Below are 27,522 nucleotides of genomic sequence, written 5' to 3'. Positions count from 1 at the left end.
AATGTTGCAAAAGATTCACAGATTCTAACTGCTGCACAAAGCAGCAAAAATTAACACCTCTAAGAATGCCGCTGAGATATGTAGAGATTTCCCCCTCTGCCCCAGTAGGCTAGACTTTGATGGGATGGGCTTTAAAATGAAATTTTAAGCCTCTCAAAACCTAGATGAAAAAAATAATGTAAATTATAATTTTCCTGTGAATAGTTACCTGTTCTCCAATGGATCAAAACATATTGGAATAGATTGGAAAATCCTTCATACCCCATTAAAACATGCAACCCACAGGTACTATGTGTCCCAAATGGCAGGGTGTAGGAATTCCTGGAATATTACAGTTTGCTTTTTTGTTGTTGTTTTCGTCTTCTTTTCCCCTGTCCCTGAAACAACCAAGCAAATAAGCCCATAAAAAACCCATATGATGCCTCAGTGGGTGGAAATCCAGATTGGGTTTGAAACGTGGTAGTTTATTGACTCAAAGCATATGATGCTACTGCTGCTGGGAAGTAGCAGCTTTTTCTGGTTGTCCTCAGGATCAGGGTTGTTCTCCATTCACACATCCTAATGCAGTTGAATTAAAAACAAACAAACAAACAAACAAAACCAAAACAAAATACACAAACAAACAAACAAAATAACAAACGAACTTGTAATACATAGTTAAAAAAGACTGTGATATATTTCAAAGCTTGAAGGAGAACACAACAAAATTGTAGCCCTATTGTAGGATTTGTTTGGCTGAGTTATGAAAGCCACAGCAGAGGAAACTATTCCCACTGAATTCTGCAGAGCTTTAGTGTGTACATCTCCCATAATTGCAACTGGTCAGTCATAAGAACAAAAATAATTATTTGAATGGAAGGAATAAACTGCTAGCAAAATCTGGTCCTAAAATCTACTTTGGTTACAAAAACAGAATAATATTCTCGTCCAAAGATCTAGTGACAACTGAAAGTGAAAAAAACCAAACCAAAAGAACATTCACAGTCTCAGAGTACAGGACATTTTTAATTAAAAGAGGCTGCTGTTCACAGATGTACAGAAAACTGCATGGTCTTGGCTGCAGTACACAAAAATGTTTTATTATCCAAAGTTCATTTCTTAAAACTGTATTTCTCACTTGTAGCTAAAAGAAGCCTGAAGTATTTCATGACACAATCTACGTACAACAGGTAACTTAATAGTGCTACTACAGAAAATAACATGTTTTTTTGGCTCTAACAAATGCAGCATTTTCTGCTCATGACCACTCAGAACACGACAAATCCATTGAATTGAGTATTTTCCCTTCAAAGGTATGTATTTCTTTCAAAAGGCAACCACTAGGTAAAGCCCAACTCCATAGGTTCCTAAATTTTTCTAATGTCCCCCCAGCTGTGCAAGGTGCTCCCTGTACACATCAGCAAGGTTTACTCTGTACCAGCCTGCAAAATATGGTACTCATAGACCTACAGAGAGTGTAACTCTCTAGGAAATCTTGCAGATAACTTTATTCTCTGCTTTCTGAAGGAATGGAGCCATTTCGACTTCTAGAGTGGGCACAGGGCACGAGTTTCCTCTGCTTCGTTGTTTTGCACAGCTGCCCAGACAGAAGTGAGAGTGATTGAAATATAAGTTCCTTATTCAAAGATGTCACTATTCTGTGACTGTTTCTTTATACAAACTGTACAGTAAGGGAAGCGTTTAGGAATGAAATATCAAGATTTTCCCTTTGAAGAGTCAAAAATAATGCTATTCTTTTTCTTTGTGGAGCAAAGGGTAGAAGAGAGGAAAAAATTGTTTTCCTCAATTAAAATGTAAGTAGATAGTAGAGCTTTGATTTTATGCAGTAGTGGAAACATCAGGCCCTTAATCGTGGCCATTTATAACTATTGAGAACTTAGATCTAAGTAATAAGCCCTTGAAAATTAGCATTTTGTTAATATCTTGAAACATGGGGTTGACTCATTTCTTTTGGTTACAACACTCAACTGGTGAAGTGAACTTTTCCCCCCTCCTTTCTATATAAAAAGAAATGATAAAGTTTTAGTTCCCTGAGAGTACTTCTCTTTTACTAACTTGCCAAGATACCTGATGTGCAATAAAGTGTTGACACATACAAGAAAAAAATCACCACAAAACTTCAGGTTATGACATATACAGTCTATGTTAAAATATAAGTAGCCTTCTTTTATGGGCCACGGCTCTGGCATATATATTTTTACTCAGCATCTTTGATTATGCTGCCACCAGCAGCTTTCAAGACATAAATAGGCAAATGACAGGTGCTGTCAGTGACTCGAACAAAAGCTGTGGAAATTCACTGAGCGTGTAATACGGTAGATTTTAGCAAAGCTAAAAACCCACAGCAGCTTTGACTAACTTGATCTTTCAGAAAGCTATTTGAGGAAGACAGTCACAAAATAATGAATTGGATGTAGCGTTATATAACGAAGAACTCCCTGGGGTCTTGTCTGCTGCCTTATCTCATAAATTGTAATGATTTTCATGTTAGATCAAAGAACAGCATAAAACAAAATTGAGATGAAAACAGCTATTCATTGCCCTCAAGGGTATAGCTTTTGTTTTAAGACATTCATAAGTATCACCGTAGAAGGTATTTCTCTCTTTACACGAATCATTGCTGTGTAATCTTTTCTGTAACAATGTGAAAAAGTTGGTTGCTAGAAGCATACATTTCTCCTCAAGTTACACAGATAACCAGGTGGGAGGGGAAGGGAAAAAAACAACAACAACAACAAAAAGCAAGATTGTCTCTATTATAAAAGGAACAGGAAAAAGTACATCTTGGGATTTGAAGAGAAAAACATGCAGTTGGTGGAGTTTGCAGAAGAAAGAAGGGGCAAAGGGGCAAGAATACATTAAATTTCATGTATGCAGAAGAAAGAAGGGGCAGGAATACATTAAAAGTCATGTATGCAGCAAGAAAATATTTGCTGCCATGGACTCAGCCATCTATGAGTGCAACAGGAATGCTCTTCTGTATTTACCAGGAAGAGCTCTGGCTTGGGCTGAACAACATAGAACAAGGAGACATGGAGAAGGTTCCACCCCTCAGGGGTTAGGACATGAGGAGAAGGTTACAGAAAGTAGAAAAAGAATCATGATGTAACCTTGGTAAGCAGTGCAGTGACAGGACCATCGAGCACCACCATCTGTGGCTTTGCAGATCTGGAGTATTCTGGCTGCCATAGGCTCAGGAAGCAGGAATTCCTGAAAATCAATTTATATGTAGAGACCGTTACATCATTTACATGCCATCAGTATCTAAGCAAAGATATTTTCAACAGGGATCAATCCTGCCAAAATGCAAATATTGGTAAATTGTTAGGATCAAAAAGAGCAGCAGTACGCAATTTTAACAAGTTGCAGTAAGCAGGAACAGAAAGACATCTTAGCTCCAAGCAGTGTAAAAGACAACACTGAAATCACATATATTTAAAAGGTATTTTTTAAAGTGCAAAAGCCTATGATGCTTCTTTTCACCAGCACCATAGTCATGTATTTACAATGATGTAACAATTAGATTTCATTCCTACACAGGGATACTGTGACAGAGACACAATTTTAAGGAATTATCTACTAAAAGAAATCAGAAATTGTTTTTCAAACTCAAAGGCAAGTCATTTTTTTTCCCTTTTCCATACATTATGAATGAATTAATTCCCCAAAATTTCTTAATACAGAATTACTTTATTATAATTCAGGAATAAAAATCTCACAAAGCCTAAAATGAAAATACTTATTATCAGAAATAGAAAAATAATAATTTGTCAAATTTAGCTTCATTTTCAGTTCATGAAATACTCATGAGTAGATCCTGAGTCCTTTAAATTTGTTATTTGGGCTTATGTGATATTTTCTCTCTCCAATGTCTTTTCTTATTGATCATCATAGTGTTCAGCACTCTGGACCTGCATAGGATCTTCTCTGGTCAGCTGTGATTAATCATATAATAGCATCCATGTAATTTCTCTTCCTCAATTGGATGAATACGATTCTGTAAAACAGGAGAAGTTCCTGATGTTCTCTCAAGGGCTTTGAAACACTTGGAGATTGTTGAAAGATTAGTGGGTTAGGAAATGTTGGAAAACACTCAAGCTTTTTCTTTCTGGCTCACTGAGGTCTCAGAGTCACCGCTCCCATCAGACTGATGTAAGATTTATTGGCTGGTTACAGAATTTGAACTGAACTATACAACATAAAGCCAAAAACTCATCTGCTATGACTCGACCATCTTTCTGTTGCTTCCAGGTTAATTTCAAGCCTACTAAACCATCAGTTTCAGGGTTACCTGTTAAGCACGGCTCCAGAAATTAAGACCTTGTGCTTAAAAGATAGTAGAGACCACTCCAGGCACCATAGATGGAATTATTTGACGACCATTTTTTCCCCACAGTAAGGTACAAAGTGACTAGAAAGGAAAGGGACACTAATACAGGAACATCTCCTTTAAGCTGCTCTCCCATTCTTTGACACAGATGTAAAGCCTGCCTGGGGGTATTTTGTTTATTTCTTTTTTCCCCCCATCTCTTCTCAAATTTTGGATGTTTAAATGCTTTGTATTCATAACAATCACTATGTCCAGAGGACAGGGAACATAAAGTTCATTCAGTTCTGGAGTCAAAGACAAGCTGGAAGTTAGAGTAACATTCATTTATAATTGTGGAATGCAATTATCAAATTTGAAGTTGCTTTTTTTTTCCTTCTCCCTGAGTTCCTTACAAAATAGATGACAAGCCACCGATGTGTCAAAGTTTGGATAATGCTGCCCAAATGAGTTTCCAGTGAAACAAAATCAGGCAGCATCATCCATTATAATTATTCTTTCAGTGCTATCACTGTGTTGACCATAGGTCCAAGTAGCACAGAAAATGTGTGAAAAATTAGGAGTCAAAGATAACTTGTGAAAGATACCAGTTTTTACAGGTGATGTCAGAAGAATCACACTGTACTAATAAAATTAATATTTATAAAAAGGCAATAAAATATATATATTTAACTTTACAAACAAGCTTCCATGACTATGAAATTATTGTTTTGTCTGAGACCATTTACAAGTATTTTTCTCTCTCTCCTCATCTTACAGTGGTGATTATATCTAAGTGCATTTTGGAAGGGAAATGGAGTATTAGGTTTTCAGAGCCATCTGAATTGAGCATATCTGATTCAATAATCTGGAGATTTAGTCTCATCATGAAGGCTTCCTAATTGTACTCTTCTCAGATAGACCAGAATTAATTCTTGCCATTCTTCCCCTGAAATGTATCTGAGCTGATACACTGATAATAATTTTCTTATCTCAGAGACAGATAGCTAAGGGAAGAGCCTGGAAAAATAAAGGGAAATGTTGAATGTGATTATCATAATGAGAATATTAATTAGCTCAATTTCAGACACCAATTGTTCTCACATGAGTCAGTAAGCCACTTCCCAAGTGTTTCTATAAGCTTTTTCCATTTCTCTTGTTGTCATTACAGTCAGGAAAAAGGGTTGATTTCAGCAGCTAGAAAAATAAAAAAGAATGTATAGTTGGGAAAGACCCACATAATCTATTTCTTTACTCCTCCAAGCCCTTCCTATACATTATCACATGAGTAATCAGCAATTAATGTGGCTAAAAATTAGCACAAAAATGACTTTATTTCTTTTATCAATGGCCAGGGAACATGGTACATAACTGGGCAAAGGTTATGCATGGTCAGTACGAGAAATCTGGATTTCAACCTTATTTGTGGACTTGTACATAAAGAAGAAAAGCAGAAGAAGCAACTTGTGTCCTTTTGTCTCTTCTGAGAGGATTTTCAAGCCCTCTTTTTTCCTGAACTCTGCCTTCTCTGGACACCTTCAGAACAATTCATTTTTATCTTGTTATGCCCAGAAAATACCACTAGATTGAGACACAGCTGAGGCTGGTGCTCTAGAGACAAAATGTGTTTCTCTCTGCTCTCACACCCTTAGCGAACAAGGTCTTTGGGGGTAGTTCTGGGATCATTTTTTAAACCACTTTGCAGATTAGGTTCCTCTGAGCCACACTCCCAGCACTACTCTTCCTCAGGTTTCTACCACCCATTCAGAGCGTGTTGTAAATTGTTTATATCAGAAGGATGTCATTTTCTGTTTTCTTCCCGTGCGTCTGATCTCCCTGGCTCTCTTATATTAAGTCTCTGGTTTTGAGCAGGAGTTCTCTAGTTCAATGTCAGACTAGAAATTCAACAAGCTGACATTTACTCCCACTCGTAGAAGAGTCATGAAATGCCGAATTTTAAATTCAAGCCTGCCTTGCCTCATGGGACATATCCCGGCATAACAGGGTCCACCCCCTGCTTGTATTCAGGAGACAGGGTAGGTAGTCCTGTGCTAATTTAGGTTATATGTTCAAGTTTCATGGGATGTATTAAGTGCTGGTTAAACTAACAAATTATACCCATTTGTAACTCTGCCCACTGATTACTCAACCAAACAATACAGCTGGATTTATCTTAAAATCTCTACTCCTCATAAACTCAAGCTCATTATAATTAAGAACTTCATTGTCAGTTTCTGGTTGTCATTTCCCTGTAAATTATTGTTATGGTAAAGTAAAGCAGAAGAATCAGCTTGGCCATAGAGACTACAAATAACTGTTACAGGGAAAGAAAACAGAAGTTTGAAGCAGATTTTGTAAGAGATTTGAAAAGATACAAAACGGAAGCTTTGAAGAATGAAGTGAAGCTGTGTTTTCCTTCCTTAGCAACTTTTCAAAGCCATAAAAAAATCACGCCTTCCCTTGTAGCCCTATGTCTCAGCAGAAAACTTTCCTTCAACCCCCTACGAGAACCTCTCAGAGCAGAGGATGCTCTAAGTGCTTCACCCATGCTGCGCTCCAGCCCCTCTCCTTAGTAACCTTTTCTTACCTCACCCTCCAGCTTTACTCCCGAGAATCAGCTCCACAAACTCAACTTGAGCCCCACAACCCACTTTTGCAGCCTCCCCAGTGATGAGCGCACCTGGTCCCCCAGCTGATCCCACTGAAGATCTACCAGCCATTTGCTGAGTGCCAGGGCATCAATTCTGCTTTACAATCTCAGCTTTCCTCCTCTCTGAGGCAAAACTTCTGTGTTGTCTCTTCCACATTTCTAATTAATAGTAACTTTTGCATTTTCCTGAAATTTTTAAAAACGTATGTCTAAATACACATATAGTTATTAGTTTATGAGTAAAATACACTTGCTTATTACTTTCATGCCTGGGAATGCACACAGAGTTAAAATTAATAGCATAGATTTTTCTGGGCTTTCCCATAAGTCTCCTCCCAGCAGTAGCATTTGCATAGAGAAACAACTACGATTAAAATATTATGTGAATAAAAAATAAAATTCTGTTTTTCTTAATACCATTCTCCTATATTTTTCATTGTTACAGCAGCACCTACAAACTGCATTGCTAGGCAGTATGCAAACAGACAAAATCCAGGAAAGAGGTCTATAAATCCATGATGACCTGCATTTCATTTCTATAAAGGGGTGTAAAAAACAGATATCCACCTATAAATATATAAATAGATGCTGAAGGATGTTATGCCTTCACTAATGTATTAAACAATAGTACAAAGTGCTAGTTGTCTCTGGGACTGTTTATATGTTGTATTTAGATGTAAGGTGCATTCTCACAGGACTTGGCCCACACATCAAGACATTCAAAATTCATGTAGCTGTGCTAGTATCATGCCCAAACTAATGATTAGTTTGTCTTGTCATTGTGCTGACTGAGTCATGAAGTATTTGCTTAGTTCAACGTTGCTGTAGCCCAGACCAGGACCTTTATCTTCTTATTTAAGGAAGCTAAAATGCAGGATTTCTATGCTTTTTAAGAGCAAGCTTTATAAAACAAATCAGGCCGCTCAAGGATTTATTTATTTTTCATACTTTTAAAAATAATGTTTGAAAAAATATTCACCATGCTGCGTCTGCATTAGGTAATATTTCATACTCAGATTCTTTACACTTAAATTTATTGTGACAGTGGCTTAATATTTGCTGACCATTATTTGTAATCACCTATGGCACTCCCCATCATAGTCAAAAATCCATTGCTGTGCTCCTTGTAACAGAAGCGGACGGGATCTTTAGGAAAATTGTTTCTGAGTGCGGTCACAAGCTGTTACTCTAATGAGCAGCACAGACAGGTTTCCTCTCTCTTTTCAACAATTCCTTATGTCAGCTGGAATTACGTGTCCCACAAACCACCCTATTTAAACAGCCTATTTATAACTGCATGAGAATGTCTGAGTGCTCAGATCTGTAACATAAATGCACTGTTTTGCTTCATTCCTTCTATTTCTGATTAAGAAAATGGTATCTCTTCAATATAATTGGTGTCACCCATCAAACACTTTTACCAATTTACATGGTTTTCAGACATTACTCATGGTAACATTTTTCATCATTTCTCATAAGCTTTCCCAATTAAGATAATAAAAGCTTTTCCATTTTTATTCTCTGTGAGCTTTTTTTTGTTTCCAGACTTGATTTTTATCCTCCCTTTCTCTATATTTGTTCATAGTCTTGTTTTTCTGGAGTCAGGAAATCCATAATTCCTCGTGGACTAGGTCTCTTCAGGATACCCGTTTCCTCGGGGTTTGGCAGCTACTTCTTTAGCTGTACCCTACAGTCCCCAACTTTGCATGGATCTTGTGATCTGTCTGCGGTCACCATGTCTTATGTGCCACACACAATGTAAAAGCATGAGAAAAGTCTGCGTTTCTGAAGTTAAATTGCATCTTTTCAACAGGCTTTGCCCGGTCATTCAAACTAAAGCTTAATTTAAACTGTATTACTATAGGCACCTCTTTCTTCTCTACCTTCCAAAGACATATCACCGATGTAGATGATCATTGCCATGAATGACATTATCTTATCCTCAGCCTTCAACTCCCATTTGTGACCCCCATTCTGCTCTCTGTGGGAGGGCACTGGCTTCCCCAGACCCCCAAACAGATGAGCACAAATTCCTACAGAATTAATTGGAAGCCTCCCACCACAGAAAGACATAAGCCTGTTGATGTGTTTTCAGAATATAGATAATGTCTGAGATCGCAACAGTGGCCAATGTACTTAAACCCCTGACAATCATCTGCGGATAATAGGAAAGCCGTCCTATTTCATTTTAGTAACATATTAAGCAGCAAAAAAGAGCACTGGACATCATCTTTTTACAAAGCAATTTTACTTTCCAGCTTCTGCCGCTGGAAGTTGAACTGAAGGATGGTTCCTTGGTAATTTATAATAGCTTGGGAGATATGGCTGCCACTTCACCTCAGCTGCAAAGGGTCGCAGATGAATCAGCAGCAGCTTCCCCAGATGAAAATAGCTGTATGTCTTTTAAATTTTTAATGGAGATTAACACTTTGTCATCGCGGTGCATCGCTCAGTGTAACACGGTGAATAATGCTCTGTGTTGAATAAGGCAGCGTAATGGTGTGATGCATGGAAAAGACACAATGACAAATCTCTGACATAAAGCGTGTCCTTGTTTGAACTGCTATTTGGCTTTCCAAAATAAAGACAGACACGTTCCCATGATGGAGGGCATGGGATGGCTTTGCCTTTATTTGTTAGTAGATGCAGGGATTCAAAGGAGAAAGTTAATTAGACTCCTTGTGTGCAAGGCAGTGGAGTACACTCTGATTGCTAATTATTTTAATATAGGTAAACCACTATTGACAGTGCAAGTAATTTTCCTCCATCCAGAGTGAAGATGCTGCCAGGTATCAGTAAAACAGCTCAGAGCAAACCTGAGGCAATCTGAATTATGGGTTTTAATCAATATGCCAATAGTTATTGCAAAACACATTAACGATATTTTGCTCCAATTGTTTCATCATTCCTCAAATACTGCAGCTGTTAGTTCAGGTCTGGATGTCAGTCACTATTCTTCATCCTGATGGCCTGTATTTCTGAGCTATTACACATCTTTATTCTCTACTTACAGTTTCTCTCACTTAGTTGAAACTAGTAAGATGCTAAAACCCTTCAATTACTGTAGCTGGAGAATTCCAACCGGTTAACACTCGGGTTAATCACAACCCATAGCTCCTCCTGCTTGCTGCCCTTTCTCAAGCATCCTTGCTGGTGGGCATTGGTACCCACCTGGATGTTCTGGAAGACTGATGCTCAAAAGTACCTGATTGTGCTTGTTTTTCTTTGGCATTGTCTCAGAGGCAGGCTGCTGGTGCTGTAGGTTTTAAAGTCTTTCAGCTCATCTACCCCAGCAGCCATCTCACCTTGTATTGACATTTTACTATCAAATCACTTGTTACCTTAACAATAATAACAAAAAAAGCATGCCAAACCTATTAACTTGTACTTTCCTATACTACAGTCTTTAAGTCATAATCCACTTTAGAAGTTTCCAGTTCTCAGTGCTTTGTAATTAATATTTTAGATGTAGCAAGAGGTTTTGTCTCATTTGTTCTTGCAATTGTGTCAAAATGCTGTACAATAGCTTCAGTTTCAGTAAGCATGTTTCTTTGCAGTTTAATCACTGTTTTGTACACTTTCCCCTTGGTGAAATTAGATATAACGCTGATTTTTTTTTTCTCTGAATGATAACCAAGGTCCTTTTCTATTTTATTTGCATGTAAATGTTTCTTGCTTGCCATTTCTGAGACCCTCAGATATACTCAGCAAAGGAAAACAGAGAGACCCTTCAATATTTGCTCCTTCCAGCTGGCATCAAAACTATATTTCTCTAAGCCATGACCAAAAATTATATGGTTTGGGTCAACTTTGGATTAAGAAAGGGCAAAAAACCAAATATGGTTTGTATGCAGTAATTGATATTTTCTGTCCTGCTAGAGATCTACAGCAATTGGCACAAAGTAATTGGTCATATTTTTCACATCCAGATGTCCAAACTGCCTGGTAAAGTCAGGGATAAATACAAAACCACTTCAGAAGAGGGCAAGAGGTGGCGAAGTAAATGAAGAATTGTTCTGAGAAGAAATACAGTAGAAGAAAGCCACTCCAGAGAGCAGAGAAAGATTCTCCCCATCAGCCTGAAAGCTCCTGTGTTGACGTGGATGGTTGTTCTGGGGCAGCAAGCGCAATGCTGGCGGCAGCAGCAGGAGGCATCTGGCTGAATTAACCTCTTGGCATCAACCACTGGCCCTGACTGCAGCAAAGTGGCTGCTCAGGGAAAACATGAGATCCCACCTTGGCCGTGGTCAGCACTGGGGAGAGTGAAGGAGATTCATGGCAGAACTACAAGGCTTGGCTGGTCTCTGAATTCCCCAATTAACCACTGACCTACTTTTAGTAAATTGGGTAAATTGGTACATTTATTACCCAAACACTGTTTATCTCGGCCCATTAAACATAATTCGCGCCACGTTCTGTTTGGGTCTCCTCTTACCGCGGTCACTCACCTGCTACTTCTGTTGACCACTGCAGAAGGTGGTGGTGACTCCCTACAGGGTTTGCTTCAAGTCACATCTTCCTTCACATTTGAACTGGCTGCTGGCTGGGTTCATGAGAATATAGCACATCTTCTGGGCTTTGTAGCAAAAAATTATTTGAAACCATCAAAAAATATCCCCTTCAAATAAATTTTCAAGAATATCAACGTGTTCTGGTGGACCCCTTGTTCTTCTGCAACCTTGAAATTGCACATAAATTCATCATAGACAGAGAAGATGGTTCTTCTTTACCTCTGAAATACCCAGAATGCTTGCAACAGAAAAGAAAAAAAAAAAAACCAAGAATAATATAATGAAAAGTTGCCGTTCTTTAACTTAGTTTAGAGAGGCCAATTCCATTGGGGTCTGTGGACAGTTATTTTTATGCATTCATTGCTCATTGACCAGGATAATCAAATAGAATATTCCATTTGCTTCCTGCTGGTTAAGTGCCTAATTCAGAGCTAATTGAAGTCAATGGGCAGATATTCATAGATTTTAATGGACCAGCCATAATCTTATGTCTACCCTTGTTGTGTGAGTTATTTTATTTATCCTAATTATTTTCATCTTCACATGTATATGCATATCTACTTACTTTACATGCATAATAATAATCTGTAAGTAGTAGTATTTAAAATAGTTGTTAAAATGAATTTCAAGACAGATATTTACAAAGACCTATGACTATGATAATAGCATATATATAGGTTTTGATACCCAGTATAACAGTTACCATTATTAAAACATATTTAAATTACAAGGCTTTTTGTTACTTCAGCTACATGGGCAGAAGCTAAGCTGTTAATGTCATTATACTAACAACGTATACATAGTTATGCCTTAATGGCATGACTTCACCACTGTGAATAGAACATATCCTGAACAAGAGCCTAAGTGTGTGAGAACCTTCATCGCCTGTAAATAAAATCATTTAAAATACCTCAATAGTGTTTTCTGGGGGAAACAAACAAACAAACTGACACAAGCCACATGTCAAAAACCATGCAATTGTTTTTTTTTTTTTTCTGTATATTAAAGTGTTTTAATTTAAAAACTGTTCTTCCTCCCACTTGTACCCACAGGTATTAACTTATTTCCATCTCTTAGTTCTGAGGCAACCAGCCTGCTAATTTTTGAGCTCTTAATAAATCTTATCAAGCTGAGATAGGAATTGAAATCAATCTATTCTGTTAGGGTTGATATCTCTGAAGTGCGAAGCATGACGTGAAACAGGATAACCAATGATACGCACTAATAATTCGTATTGCCTTCTGTTTTCTCTGCTACCAATGCTTTTGAGCACTTTTAAAGTCCTTATGGTGCCACAAATTCTAATGCCACTTATTGTGAAGATCTGAAAGTTGTGTGAAAAATTACAGTCTGCCTTTCTAGCTTCCTCAGAGTTTTCTTTTCCTATGCTTTCGTTTTGAGGAACATCTTTATGTGCTATAAAAAGTTACTCTTACCGAATTTGTTGTGGGTTTGTTGCCGAGAATTTGATAATGCATGCATGGCACAAAGCAATCAAAAGACAAATGCTAAGTCTGTAGTAGATGAGGCTCAGTGACACCGCTTTCTCCTGTAATGACGTACAACACTGAAAAATAAATTAAAGATTTTCTTAACGTGACAGCTTTATAAAGTACCTCATATCCTAATGGAAAGGCCATGTTTGCAGATGTAAGCAGCAATGCAACATTTCCTTATGGTGAGTTGTAATAGTTGAGACAAAGCACAGTGCTGGTTAATTCCGTCATTGGCTTCTGTTGGGGTAAAGATAGGTCAGTTCCAAGTGTTCGAAAAAATCTTCAGTTTTCTTGCCGTGTAATTAGTTCAGAATCCAAGCATATAATTACAATTCCATATACAAAACATTTGGATACTTAATAGTGCATTAAGCAGGTTACATTTAATGTTTTGATATAATTTATTCTCGCTATGTGTCAATATTTAGCTCCTCATTAATAGCATATTTACTTCTCTTCCATACATTGGTGAGCCAATTATGAGCTTAAACACCCTTCCCCAGTTCAATACTCACAGTGGAAATTAAATACACTGAACTGAACTTGTCTACGATGTCGCTCCATCAAAGGCAATGAATTTACTTCAAGAATATGCTTGATCCACTGTATAATGCTAATCCAATCTGAAGGTATTTTATGGATTATATTTTCCTTCTGTGATTATTATTGCTTTAATGAGTGTTGTACATACCCAAGAAAGAGAAAAGTGCATTAGAGGTACTTTAGTCAGAATCTCTAGTTTGCTATATGTAGATAATTTCCAGTTCATCTACCTTTCAGGTTTATTTTGGCAATAAATTTGCAATTAAAGTAAAGTCATCAAGTAATATAAAAACTGAAATTGTGTCTGACACTCTATTTTTTTGCTACAGAATTGATTAATTAAGAGGTTTAGCCAGTCATTTTTCATCAATCATTTGAGGAAGAATTTTGACAAACCTACATTCAATTAAACCGTCTTCCGTCTCATTTCACCTTTCTCCATTTAGCCCTTATTCTGTGAAGAATAACTTCATTATATACAGTCTCTACAGAATTTATGAATATTCCATCCTATCTTTTTTTCTTGAATCGGGATAATAGAGCTTTATCCTCATAGACTTTTCTCTTGGGTTTTTAGTTTTAATGTATTTTCTTCCTACCTGTATACACAAAAATATTATTAAAATATATTTTTATAGCTGTAGATATGGCAAAAAAAATTTTATACAGAATCACGTGTTATTGTACATTATTATTCAACCTTATATATTACTCTTATGTCACAATATTATACTATTGTATTGCATTTTCTAGGAGTCTGAAGCTTCTTCAGGCAAAAAAAATGGTACTCGCAGTGGTTTGATTCACATTGTTATGCTGGTATTTGACTATGATAAGCCATAAAACAAATTGTTTAAGTGAGGTAAGACAGACCTAGAGGTGATATATCCACCCCAGGATTTTAACCACGATGTTCTCCCTGTGGACTCCCCAGCACTGCCGGCTGCTGTTGCCCACAATACATTTATCATAAAAAAACTTCCATAATCCAGAGTATATGCACAAAGTTTTGTGCCTGGCTGGGTCTTACCCAGGACACATTTCTTACAGAAGAACTTGCATTTCATTGCAGTACAAGCACAGCTTTAATGGCCAGTCTGAGCCCTCACGTCTCTCCTTTCTCCACACACTTTATGAAATGTTCTGTAAGTCAGGGAACACAAAGGGGAAAAAAATCACACCCACCTACGCAGCAAAATGATGGAGCAGCTCACAGCAGAGATCACGACTGTGCTGCGATGGAGCTGGCACTTCAGGAACGGTGGCTCCTTTGTTCCTCAGCATTGCTGTTCCTGCAATGTTTTAGGATTTTTACTTAGTTTATCACACATGAGGAAAGAGTAATAACAAAATAGAATCAGATGAAGTAATTCACAGAGAAGAAGGAAAATAAATTTGTGTGGTCTTCAGCAAGTGAAAAGACAAGATTTAAACAGCAACAGCATGCCTTTTAAAATGTAACTTTTATTTCACAATATCTGATACATGTAAGCTGTATTATCAGGATAGAACTCAGCTGGACATAGGCTGAAGAGAGTTCAAGTGAATCCCAAATGAAAGACCAAATTATGTTTGTGTTAGTACTGTAAATAAAATTACATAATGAGTCAAATAACTATTTCTGTTAGGATTCAAGGAAGCCTGACCATGAGGAAGATGTACGATTTAAACATAAACAAACTAGTAAATATTGTCACAGCAGAACTTTACTTTTCCTTTTCTAAAATGATAATGGAAACATTAGTGCAAGGATTGAGTTAATCCTCATTAAATTGAGAGTACGTGCTGGCTTTGATAAGACAGAAATGGGTACAGAAGTGCAGCTCACCTTAGTTAATAGGAATTTCAGTTATTACTGTTAATCTATGTCATGTTTGAAATGTTCTGCATAAGCAGAAGATACCACCACCTTTTGTTGCCAGAGATTAAGTCTGTCTGGTTTAGGGTACCGCTCCTGCAGCGGATTTCTTCATTTGTCCCAATGGCTCCTCAGCACCTGGTCAATGTTTCCTTGTTTCTAATAGAAAATAATCTTCTTTATTTTGCAGAACAGATGTCTGGTTCTGCTCTAGTTAAGACAGAAACATTTTCTGCTGAAAAAAATATTCCTTATTCACAAAGTCCCATATTTTTTTAATAAACTTTTATTTTCTCCATGCTGTCTTCCAGCCAATCCCTTTGGAGACGTGCAGAAAAAGCAGCATTCAATAAAAGCCTATCACCACAAATTAACATACATCAAATGCTAAATATCAAGAATCAGGCATGCAGTTAATTGCTGACAGTTAATCCACAGAGGGAAGCAACTCACCAAAGTTCAGTCTAATCATGAATGCATTCAGGGAAATTATAATCTACTCATGATGATTCCATGTTGAGAAACAGACTGAACTCACTGAGTGAATTATTCATTCTGGACGGTTTGCAAGTGCTACAGCAGTCATATTTTTTCCTGGCATGTCATTGGAAGAAATGCAATTGCATTTCCTTGCAAATGTAAATGCAAATGCAATTGCAAAAATGGGATCAGAATTAGCTGTCTTTGTCATTACAGTGCAAGTGATCACAATGACTTAAGAATAAACTGCTTGTCTACAGGCCAGTGTAAAAAATTGTACAGTAAAACTTCAGCCTGTGGTTAAATGTTCATCTTCAATTATATAAACCTGCCCAAATAGTCAGAAATGCAGCCCCAAAGTGCAGCTCTTCACTCACCTATTGATCACAGAGAAATAGGATCAATGGTTTTTCATTTCTCAGACTTTCCCAGAAGGTTTCCCTGTGACCACAAGGATGTACTACCTTACCTTGTTTTTCCTCTCAAACTTTGAACAGTCAACTTGATATCGAATTCCTAGAAAACTATCTATCAATACCAAGCCAAACAGGAGTTAATATCTCTTTAGGAAACCCACTACACCTCTAAAGAAACAAGGCTTATTTTACAAAAAAAATAGACTCTCTCCTTGGAGCTTTAAGCTCAGAAATTCTTCTCAACCAAAATTTCTCGAGGGTTTGAGTAGTTGCTAAATATGTGGACAATCTCAGGGAACAGTATTCGGGGTATTTTGAGGAAAACTCACTTTCTGCTGCTATTTTTTATCAGGTAAGGACTTCTAGTAGGTGCAGTGTTTCTGTTTTAGTAAGGACATAATTGAGGGTTTTAGATCATGTATTTCATGTGTATCTTACATGACAAAAATACACATCATAGTGAAGTAAACACCCTCTATTTATTAATGATATGTAACATGCCACTCAGTTTTAAATATAATCTATATGTCTTCTGATTCTTATTCTACAAAACATGGAGGAGCACTAGAGAGCCCAAAAAATACCTAAAGAAGAAGCACTCTGTCTCTAGCAGGTCTCATTCTCCTTTTTCCAGGAGGCAAGGCTGAGGTTAATGCATCGTAGAAGCAGCTTTCTGAAAAACAAGGTAATGTCCAGCCATTTCCACTATGGCTTAAATTGCTGCTTTCCTTATTCCCAGAGGAAAACTAAGCTAATGTGGCTTGTATAATGGGAGTCGTTTTCCTCTCTGATTATTCACGGACATGACTTGGGATCACAAGATGGTCCAAGGTCCAATTTAAAAAAAACCCTCAGAAACCCTAAAAACCATACTCACTCTCATTAGTCAAGCTTAAAAGCCTCAAAATACATACATGTGAAACATGTTTTTCAGTATCTGCTCCTGTTTATTTGTAACTGCTGAATAAAATGAAGTTCTGATCTCTAATTTTTTTCATTTCCATGTCTACTTCATCAACACCGTATAGCAGCATTAGTCCATTTTTTCTTGGTTATTTTTTCTTAAACAACAGCTTTCAACACAAACAAGAATATTCTTAATAAGTAATTAAAACTGACATGATTCAATCATTACTCCTACAATTTGTTTCTATACCTGCATATGACAGTATGGTAAAGTGAACTTGGGGAAAGGGAATCTAGTCTTGTGCTCAGTTATAAATAAATTAAGGTTTCGTGAAAAATGCAGGATGTTTTTTTTAAGTATGTGTGGCGAGAGTGTTTCCAGACCTTTGAGCTCAGAGTCTGGCACATTTCTAGCTGGAAGTATGGGATTTTTCTGGCACACTTCTCCTGGCCCCTCACTAACTACTTTTTAAATAGGTTTCTTAGCAAAGCCACTAAGGGCCTTTTCTGTCCTACTTACTCACACTAAGTATTTCTTTACTCATGTGGAACAGTCCTACTGGCTGTAATGGGTTGATTTATAAGAACAGTAGTGAGAGTGAACAACGGAGCAGGATCAAACCATTAGTATTTCCCATCAGCCTCACTCAAAAGTATATGCTTATCGCTGAGAATGTAAAGTAATCTTGATTTGCTTACTCTGGAATTTTTAAAGACACTTAGAACTGCTTTCCCAGGCAACTTGGCTTTCCAGAATAGCTTTTTTTTTTTTTCTTCTTAGAATTAATTTAATCGGTTCAAACCCAGTCTGGGACAGTTTATTCCTAGAAATAGAGTTCAGGGTTGGATGCCAAAGACCAGTTCTCAAAGGAAAACAACTGAGAGCAGCCTGATGTACCTTAAACTCTAGGTATTAATATAAGGCAGTGCTAAATACCATGAGATAAAAAGAAATAAATACTTACAAAGGTACAGTGAGGATCATGTCTCACACTTTGTTGGCTTCAACATCGTCTATATTGGATGAAAGAACTCCCATGTCTCCCCAGAATATGGGATGGAGAAGTGTAACCAGGATTCTGGGCATGGCAACTGTTCATGTAGATAGTCCAATTTCATAAGACATTTAGTATTATATACTATATTATACATATGTCATAATTTTGCAACCTAAGATACAATATAAGCTATATATTTTCCAACAAGCATTTATAATATATAGAATAGAATAAAGGACACATATATTTACATATAAGTATATAAAATTCTGTTTATATGAGGAATAACATCTTTCCATACAAACATTTTTCAGTATCTCTGACAGGCTTTTACCTAAAACTTGATATTTAGACAGTCCACATTAAATATATGAAGTATTTTAAGACAGCAAAAGAAAGCAAACCAGAGACCCTATGAAAACTGAGACAAAGGTGCTTATGAGCTCATGGTGAAGAGAAAATCATCGTTTAAATTAGAAATGTACTATTGCTCCTCTGAAATTTTTGCCCAGAATGTTCAAATTTATAGTTCCATGATTTATTTTTGTCACACCATTGCTGTGTTGAAGATGATCGGTAAATTAAGCAGAAAACTAAGAGAAAGAATATTTTCCTGTAATTAAACCATTAGATCGAAACCGAGACAAGTTACAAAAGGTAGACCTCTGATGAGATGGATCCTTCTGGAAATACTCAAGAGGCTGAAAAACATTAATTCATTTTTGCCTGTCTAGTATTGAACTTTTTCCTCTTACTTTTTCCCCAGAATGTCTGATTCATTCACCTCATTTTCAGTTTGAATGGAGTTAACCATTCAAACCATGTCATGACCGTTTTCATTTTGTTAGATAATTTTCCATTCTGCTTAACAAAGCAATCCAGATACTTAGAAATCTGAATTAATAAAGTTTTGTCTCAACGGGTTGCCTACTCAGTGCTTCACTACCATTCTCTCTCTCACCTGGCTGACTAAGCTAATTTCTTTGTTTGTTTTATATAGATGCTGTTTAATGCTTTTTGTTCTTTTCCATTCATGCAAACACAAATCTGATTATTGTCTTCACCATTTTCCAGACTGATTTTGAAACATATTTAACTTAAAATACTTAACTAAGCTGCACTTGCGTGGCTTTATCCATTTAGGTTAATATTGACTTAATGTATTTTGAACATAGACGAGTTTTCTCTTTGAATACAATAGAGAACTCTTGCTATTAAAAAGTGTAATTTCAGTGATGGTTGAAAGACGCAAACAAATATAAATGATTTGAACTTATCTATTGTGTTTCATTGCTCTTTTAGTTTGGCGTTATCCTTGCAGGATAAATAATTAAACAGTGATAAATTGAGTCATAATGCCATTTAGTGATTAAATAGTGACATTAAATTCTTAGGCTCATGTCATAACTCATAATTATTAGTAATCTAGTTAAAACAATTTGTTACTCAGAGCTAAAGGGTGAAACCCAGACTTCTTCTGCTGCTTCATGCTATGATGATTTCTTCCTAAATGCGATAAAACTGTAAACAACCTAGAATGTTTGTTTTACAATAAATGCATTAATGTAGTCATGTCAGTTATTGACCATTTTCATATGAAAAAAAATTGAAATCAGGTTAATTCTTATAAGGTTTGGTGCATAATGAGAAAATTGATAAAAGTGATAAACTGCAGAAGTTTTTAAGTTGCACTTAACCAGTAAATTTATTGTTTCTTAAAAGCTGATACTGAATCTATCAGAAACACAGACAAATCACACATCTTGTTTCTTAGTGCTTTGAAATATTTACTTCAAAAAAAGGTTGAAAAAAAGCAGGAATGAAATTCATTATAAAATTCTTACCTTTAATTTATACAGGTTTTCTACATGATCTCTTCCATGTAGGCATTTGTGTAGTTCTAATGAAGTTTCTTGAGCTAGTCCTCTTGGAAATTGTCCTGAAAAGTAGTGCAAAAGTAAGTAAAGAATGTGACCAAGTGTTCTGCTGGGAGAAATCTGAAGAGATTCTGTATTTATAAAAAAACTACAATAAAAAAATTAAAAAGGAACTTTTGCATTAAGAGAGATAACAATGTCGCTTTATTTCACCCAATATTGTTGCTATTAATATTATTAAAACTAGTAATGCTAATCAGCCTCTAATTTGCATTATAATACCAGCATTCATTCTACATTTAATGTTATTTCAAATTTTATTATTTCAGTTTAGCATCATTGGAACTTGCAAGACACACGGAGTCTTATGAATCTTCTTTCAGGGTTTATTTATCTGTAAATTCAAATGGTGCTTCTGTAAAAGAGATTATCATGTTTGGGAAGAATGGAATTGAAAAAATACCTTGCTTCTGCTGCTTTCAAATACAGCTAAACAGTGAACTAGGCTGTGTAAATAGGATTTAAGAACAGCTAGAAGGTATTGCATACCTTATGGAGTCAAGATATAGGGCTGCCTTTACATTCCAACTTCTCTTTGCTGCTGTGATGATGAAAAGCGAGCACAGACTTAATTGAACAATGAAGGGAAAATAACGAGGTGCTGTTTGCCTGTTGAGGCTGCAGGAGCTGAGCAGTACCAGGTAATCTCAACACCTGATGGATGATACCCACACAAAATAGTTTTATCTTCTTCATTATGTACTAAAGATGTCCAGTCTACGTAACACTGAAAATGCAAAGAAACTTGTTGTTCGGCAACAAAAAGCAAAACTGGACTTCTCTGGAAATTAAGGAAGGGCTGAATCTATTTCTCTGTCCCATGAACACACACACACCGTATTTGCTGTGGGGGTTGAAGGGAAGAGTGCATTAAAACATCTCCTTTTGTTGTTGAAAAAACAATTCTATATTTTAAAGTTCTTTGCAGAATCTTCTTTTATTTCAGCCAGGTACTGAATGGTTTAGAAAATCTGGCTGATTCAAGGAAACCCTCAGGAGTGCTGGTTCTATTATAAATCCTTATCACAATGAAGATCAAATTGACATTCTCTTCTATCCAGTTTCTCCTTGTTTGAAACTGCAAAGGATTCTCGAGCTGCTGCTTCTCATGATTAAATTTGCTTTCTGCCGTGCAATTACATTTTAAAAATTCTGTTCAGTAAAATATTTCTCACTACATTACAGTAAATTTAACCCAGTGTCACACCAACACATGATTCATATTAACAAATGCCACTGCAGTCGCTGGCTGCCTGTTGATCAGCTTTGGGCTGCAAATGGGGAATCAACTTGACTTTTTTCTCCCTCCTTCAGAGTTATATCCTTCCCCACATTGTGAAAATAAAACCGCCATAAAGATATAGGGAATAAAGATATTGCAGGTGATCTGCTAAGCCTTGTCTCATTCCTGTTATCAGACAACAGCTTTGCTCTGTATCCGTTGTTGATATGTTTGACATCTGTCACAAAAGCGCCATGGCCTTTTCTCCTTTTCTCTGTTAAAATCGCCATCACGAGGAGGCTCGGCTGACACTCAGCCCTTTATCTCGAAGATTCACTGACTTTTTAAAGATCTCTTAGACTGCTCTTTTTTCCTTACAAACTGTTTCTACCAGAAAAAAATCTTCTAACCAAGAGGAGAAGATGAAGAACTATGGGAAATACCCCAAATATACACAACAAACCACCTGACAAAATCTGCTGGTAGGAGTAAAAACCAAGAATAAAGTGACAGAGCCTGAGCACCTGCTCTGTGTGGTTGAGTGACAAGGATCACACTCACTCCCCTCCATCACTTCCTTCATCTGACATTTTTCTTTGGAGAAGCCAGATGCTCTCATTAGAAAAAAAATAAGATCTTTTATTAATAATCAGGAAAATGTGTGCCTACGGGTTTGAACTGATAGTCATTCTTCCTTCATCTGGTTTAGCCCTTCACACTGTACTGAAGTTTACTAGTTTCTAATTTTCCTGCATTTAAAATGAAATCAGTTTATCAGAGTCAATGTGCCCCACAGATAAAGACAGCTGGGGGGGAAAATATATACATATAGGACAATTTCTGAAACCAGGCAATTATCTTAGAAAAAGTCCATATGAGCAAACATAAATGCAAACAGTTTAGTACCCAGAGCTTGCAGAAGTGTAGGCAAAGAAGTTTTTTCACTGTAGTTTCTGGGACATATTAGATCACAGAATCCCAGAATGTCAGGGGTTGGAAGGGACCTGGAAAGCTCACCCAGTGCAATCCCCCCATGGAGCAGGAACACCCAGCTGAGGTTCCACAGGAAGGTGTCCAGGCGGGTTTGAATGTCTGCAGAGAAGGAGACTCCACAACCTCCCTGGGCAGCCTGGGCCAGGCTCTGACACCCTCTCTGAGAAGAAGTTTCTTCTCAAATTTAAGTGGAACCTCTTGTGTTCCAGTTTGAACCCATTACCCCTTGTCCTATCATTGGTTGTCACCAAGAAGAGCCTGGCTCCATCCTCCTGACACTCACCCTTCATATATCTGTAAACATTAATGAGGTCACCCCTCAGTCTCCTCTTCTCCAAGTTCAAGAGCCCCAGCTCCCTCAGCCTTTCCTCACACGGGAGATGCTCCACTCCCTTCAGCATCTTTGTTGCCCTGCGCTGGACTCTCTCCAGCAGTTCCCTGTCCTTCTGGAACTGAGGGGTCACAACTGGACACAATATTCCAGGTGTGGCCTAACCAGGGCAGAGTAGAGGGGCAGGAGAACCTCTCTGACCTACTGACCACCCCCTTCTAATCCACCCCAGGTACCATTGGCCTTCCTGGCCACAAGGGCACAGTGCTGGCTCATGGTCACCCTGTTGTCCACCAGGACCCCCAGGTCCCTTTCCCCTACGCTGCTCTCTAATAGCTCATTCCCCAACTTATACTGGAACCTGGGATTGTTCCTACCCAGATGCAAGACCCTACACTTGCCCTTGTTATATTTCATATTCAAGACCTGCCTGGACGCCTTCCTGTGTAAACTCATCTGGGTGTTCCTGCTCTGGTAGGAGGATTGGACTGAATTTTCTTTTAAGGTCCCTTCCAATCCCCGACATTCTGTGAATAAAAGGAATAAAGCAACAGATTTGAATGAAAAAATGGAAAGAAGAAAAAGTCTCTTTTCTCCTAAAGCAAACCCTACTGGAGGTCTAATTTTCCTTTCTACCCTTGTTAAACTAAGATATATCTGGCAAAATACGAATGTTTCAGAAGAGAATATTTTAGATCTAACTCTAACTTAACCTGGTAGCTGGTCATGGGGACAGGACAGTGTTCAGCCCCAAGAGGGAAACTCCATCTGTATAGACTAGCTGTGGTCTCTGCAGAATTTGCAGCCCTAGGCATCTTGAAGTCATTTTTTTGTTTGGATTGTATATACGCACACGAATGAAAATGTTTTTTATCTCAGCTGGGGGCCACAATCCTGACCCCTCATGGCTGGACCAGCTGGTTGAAGTGAGGACCAGAACCCCTTCATCTTAGTCCATCACATGCATTTACGCTCCGAGCGCTCCGGCGTGCCAAAAAACTCCTGTCACCCAGTCAAAATCACTTCTTCATTCCTGTGCTGTCATTTTAGAGCCATCCCTCCGCCGGCAACTGGGACATTCCAGCTTTCCTTTGGCAGCACAGAGATGGGAATTTCTCCTACTCATTTTGTGAATTGATGTCCCGTAGTTATGCAAACTAAATAGCGTGCTGTTTCTAGAGATTTGTGCTTTGGTTCCCCCTCAGGAGCCAAGATGTGATATGGCAACTGTTTCTGCCTATTGCTTATCTATTAATGACCCTTCAGAAGTGTAGAACATATATGCTTTCTTTATCTAATTATTACTTGCAATATTTGAGTAGTTCCTCTGTGAACGTATTAGGATCCTTCAAGCATCTGGCCTTTTATTTTAAGTGAATTTAATCAACACTACTTCTACTAAAATAGATTTTTGATTAAAGGCAAGATCACCAAAAGCAATTATTTATTTTTTTATCTTCACAAATTATTTACACTGCAAACCTAAAATATATATTTAATGATGCTGAATCATAGAAGATCACAGACAAGGCATCTGAAGGGACACAGTTCATATCTACACATTAAAGTGTATGTTATGCTCTATGATGCTAGGAGTTTGATCAACTATGAAAATTAGACATAAATGTGAAATTTCTGAAGCAAAAATAATGAAGTGGATAAGAGTAATACATAACTCTAGATGAAATTCCGTCTTTTTTGGTTTTCAATGGGCTGATGTATGACAGAACTTGTACCTAAATCAGCAACACCTAATCACTGTTCTCCTCATACCTCAACTGTGATTGCATATGAGGTACAGAAAGTTAAGAGGAAAGAGATTACATAGAGAGATAACTGAATTTATGTAGGCAAACAGCGGAAATGTTTTTGAAATATGAAAACCAAAGAACAAATTTCCACATAACTTCACACAAGTACTTCGTAAAAAACTGAAAACTCTACAAGTATTCCCTCATTACCAACATGTAAATTTGAAAGGACGTAGTATTTACTTTTTTGTGACATGAAAAATGCTGCGAGAATCTTTACCAGACCAGTGGTCAGTCAGGTCAGAAGAGAATGCAGAGTCATAAATAAATTCATACAAAGACACAAACATTTGGCTGCCTTCAAACCAAAAATAATTAAAATGCTTCAGTGATTCAAAATTAGCTTTCCATAGACAGTTTCCTCAGCTATATAATTCATGAATGGTCTCTCTCAAAATCTTTTCACTTGACAAAATGAGAATGGTCTATCTTCTGAACAATGCTTTTGAACTGCAGATATGGCAAATAATCCCAGTGTGTTTTCCATGGGGAAAGGGAAAGCGTGGGTTCTGTTCTACCTCCAATGAACTAGCAGGAGTTTTTTCCAGGACTTCAATGGAAAGAAGATGAGATTTCATGTCTTTAAAGAGGGAAGAGTGTCAAAGTGGACACCACACAATATGCAGATGTACTAGAAAGTTATTATGTATTGTAAAGAGTGAAATATAGGCCACTGTTCTTCTGGTGTAATTTCCCATTCTGTTTCATATTTCAGCATCGCCCACTCACTGTTCCTGCATAACAAAGCTTAAGTTGCCTCCATCGCTTTGTGATCTGCCATTCCTCCTAAGATGTATTATGTATACAAATTACTATACTTAAGAAAACTTTTGTTCTGAAAAATCTCATCAAAAGAAAGCACTTTTCAAATGAAATAATTAGTTATGCTATTTGATGTACAACGAAACACAACTCTGCTTTGGTGTAACCATCACCATTTCTTCAATGCCTAAGGCCTTTTATACACATGGGTTTGGAAAAATTTGGCTTTTAAAACTTTTGAAGTTATTAAACTTCATTTTTGAAGGCTCCTGATCAAGTTAACAGGTCTTTTTCGATAAAAATCATTGATGGAACTGCCTCTTTCTGAAGATATTAACTATCAGAAACTTTGCAGACTGAATGGGGCTCAAAGAAGTCATGTAAGAGGAGAAGAAGAATTTATCTGGGACTTTTATGGACAAACCATTTACCACCCGGGACCTGGGTAGATAGATCTTTGGGATGCAACTCCTCTCATTTTATCCTCAATATCACAAATGTCACGAAGATCAAGTGCATCCCTAAGAGGTTTGATTTTCGCTCTGCATCATGGGTCTGAATGTGAAACATATTTTTTAATCCACCCCCATCCCAGGGGATTTTGTACCCCAAGGGACTGTGTACTAGAGACAGAACTGGTGTGCTCCTGTTTAACTGGCCCAAGGAGTCAAATGTTAGGCCAGATTAGGGCTAATGCTCTCTGTTTTACCTTATTTTTGTCACAATCAGCATGATTTGCTGTTATTAAAGTTCTTCAGGAACTCGAAAAACTTTTGGATAATTAGACAGTCAACTTTTAAGTAGTTAGCTGAGTCAGCTACAGTTTTCTCTAAATTGCATGAAAGCATTCTATAATTCAGTAAAAGTGACTCGTGGAGATAAAAAATTGAATACTATTTCTTGTTGGGTTTCAAGTACACAAAGTCTACAGATTTAAGGTGTTTAAGTGAGGGTATACTGAGCAGTTTAATAATTATGTTTATTGACTTCACATATTCAGCAGTTTCTGAAGGGCTCATCCTTTTAGTGAAATCAAAGCAAGAACATTGAAACTTCCCATGAAGTTCTCAGTACTACAAGAACTGTTTCTTCACTTAAGCTGATAAAACTGTCACCTTTTGGGTGTTTTATTCAGCTCCGTTTTCAGAGGGAAAGTCAAACATTCAATCCCAAATGCCCTTGGAACAAAGAACTTACACACTCTGTTGCTTTGTGATGACTGTGTTGTCAAAATAAATGACTACAGCATTGTGAATATATTTCAAACATAGAATAAATTCATTGTGTAGAGTTAGTGCCACAACAATGTGAAATCTTAATGGGAAATATATGGAAGAAGTCTGAGTGCACGAGTAGCTGTTTCTTGGTTAGGCAGGACGTCATTTTAAGAAGTCAGTTAAATTTCATTCCAGTACCATTTCATTAAAGTGCAGTTAAATTTGTTCTTGTGTGCAGTGCTTGTATAACTAAAAGAAGAATAATGAATCTGAACACACCTTGTACATTTTGCTTACGGATCCATAGATGTGTTTGGGAACACACTAAACAGCAGTGAGTTGCCACACAACAGTAGAGGTTTGCTCCCTGCACAGGAGCAGTGTGTGCACACAGGAAAACTGTGGAAAATTGTTATTTTTTCTAGTAAATTAAATCAAACTTTAGATAAACAACATCATTAATAGCAGCTAAGCACACTAACTGCTGCATTTCTTTGAATAAAGACAGTATGGCCCTTTGCTAGAAACATAAACCTATGTTGTTGTATTCAGTGTTATGCACAAGTAATTTCAAACAGTAGCTATGTGTTTACTTATCGAGCCTTTACTTGCACTTTGATTTTACTTACATTTTCAAAGCAGCTGAGTTTACTGGCTCTTAGGTGCTGCTTTGCTTGCCTGCTTGGCAGTTCAGAATGATTTCAGTCACCCTATCTAGTTCTCCACAGGTAACTTTTGCCTTTCTACCATGATACTTAAATTTTTCTTGAATGTAAAACTGGGGCTTGTGGTTACTGTTCAACATTTGAATGTTGTTCCTGGCTCAGAATATTCACAGGAATAAATTTCAATTCCAAGCCAGTGACTTAGTTGTCAGACAGGCCACCTGAAAAAACCATATAGCTGTTATTCCTTCCAATCCTGGAGTGGATGTGAAAGGTTTTGAACCTCTTCCTCCCTTCCTATTAGTTGTTCTCAAAAGAAATTTGCCCTGCTCATTATTAACTTTTATTATCAGGTTTTAGGTTATTGCATTTTTTTTTTCATTAATCAATAGTAAACAGAAGACCTTTAATTATCAAACT

This window comes from Patagioenas fasciata, chromosome 9, assembly GCF_037038585.1.
Source record: "Patagioenas fasciata isolate bPatFas1 chromosome 9, bPatFas1.hap1, whole genome shotgun sequence".
In the NCBI taxonomy this organism is placed as follows: Eukaryota; Metazoa; Chordata; class Aves; order Columbiformes; family Columbidae; genus Patagioenas; species Patagioenas fasciata.
Note: the sequence above shows the minus strand (reverse complement) of the source record.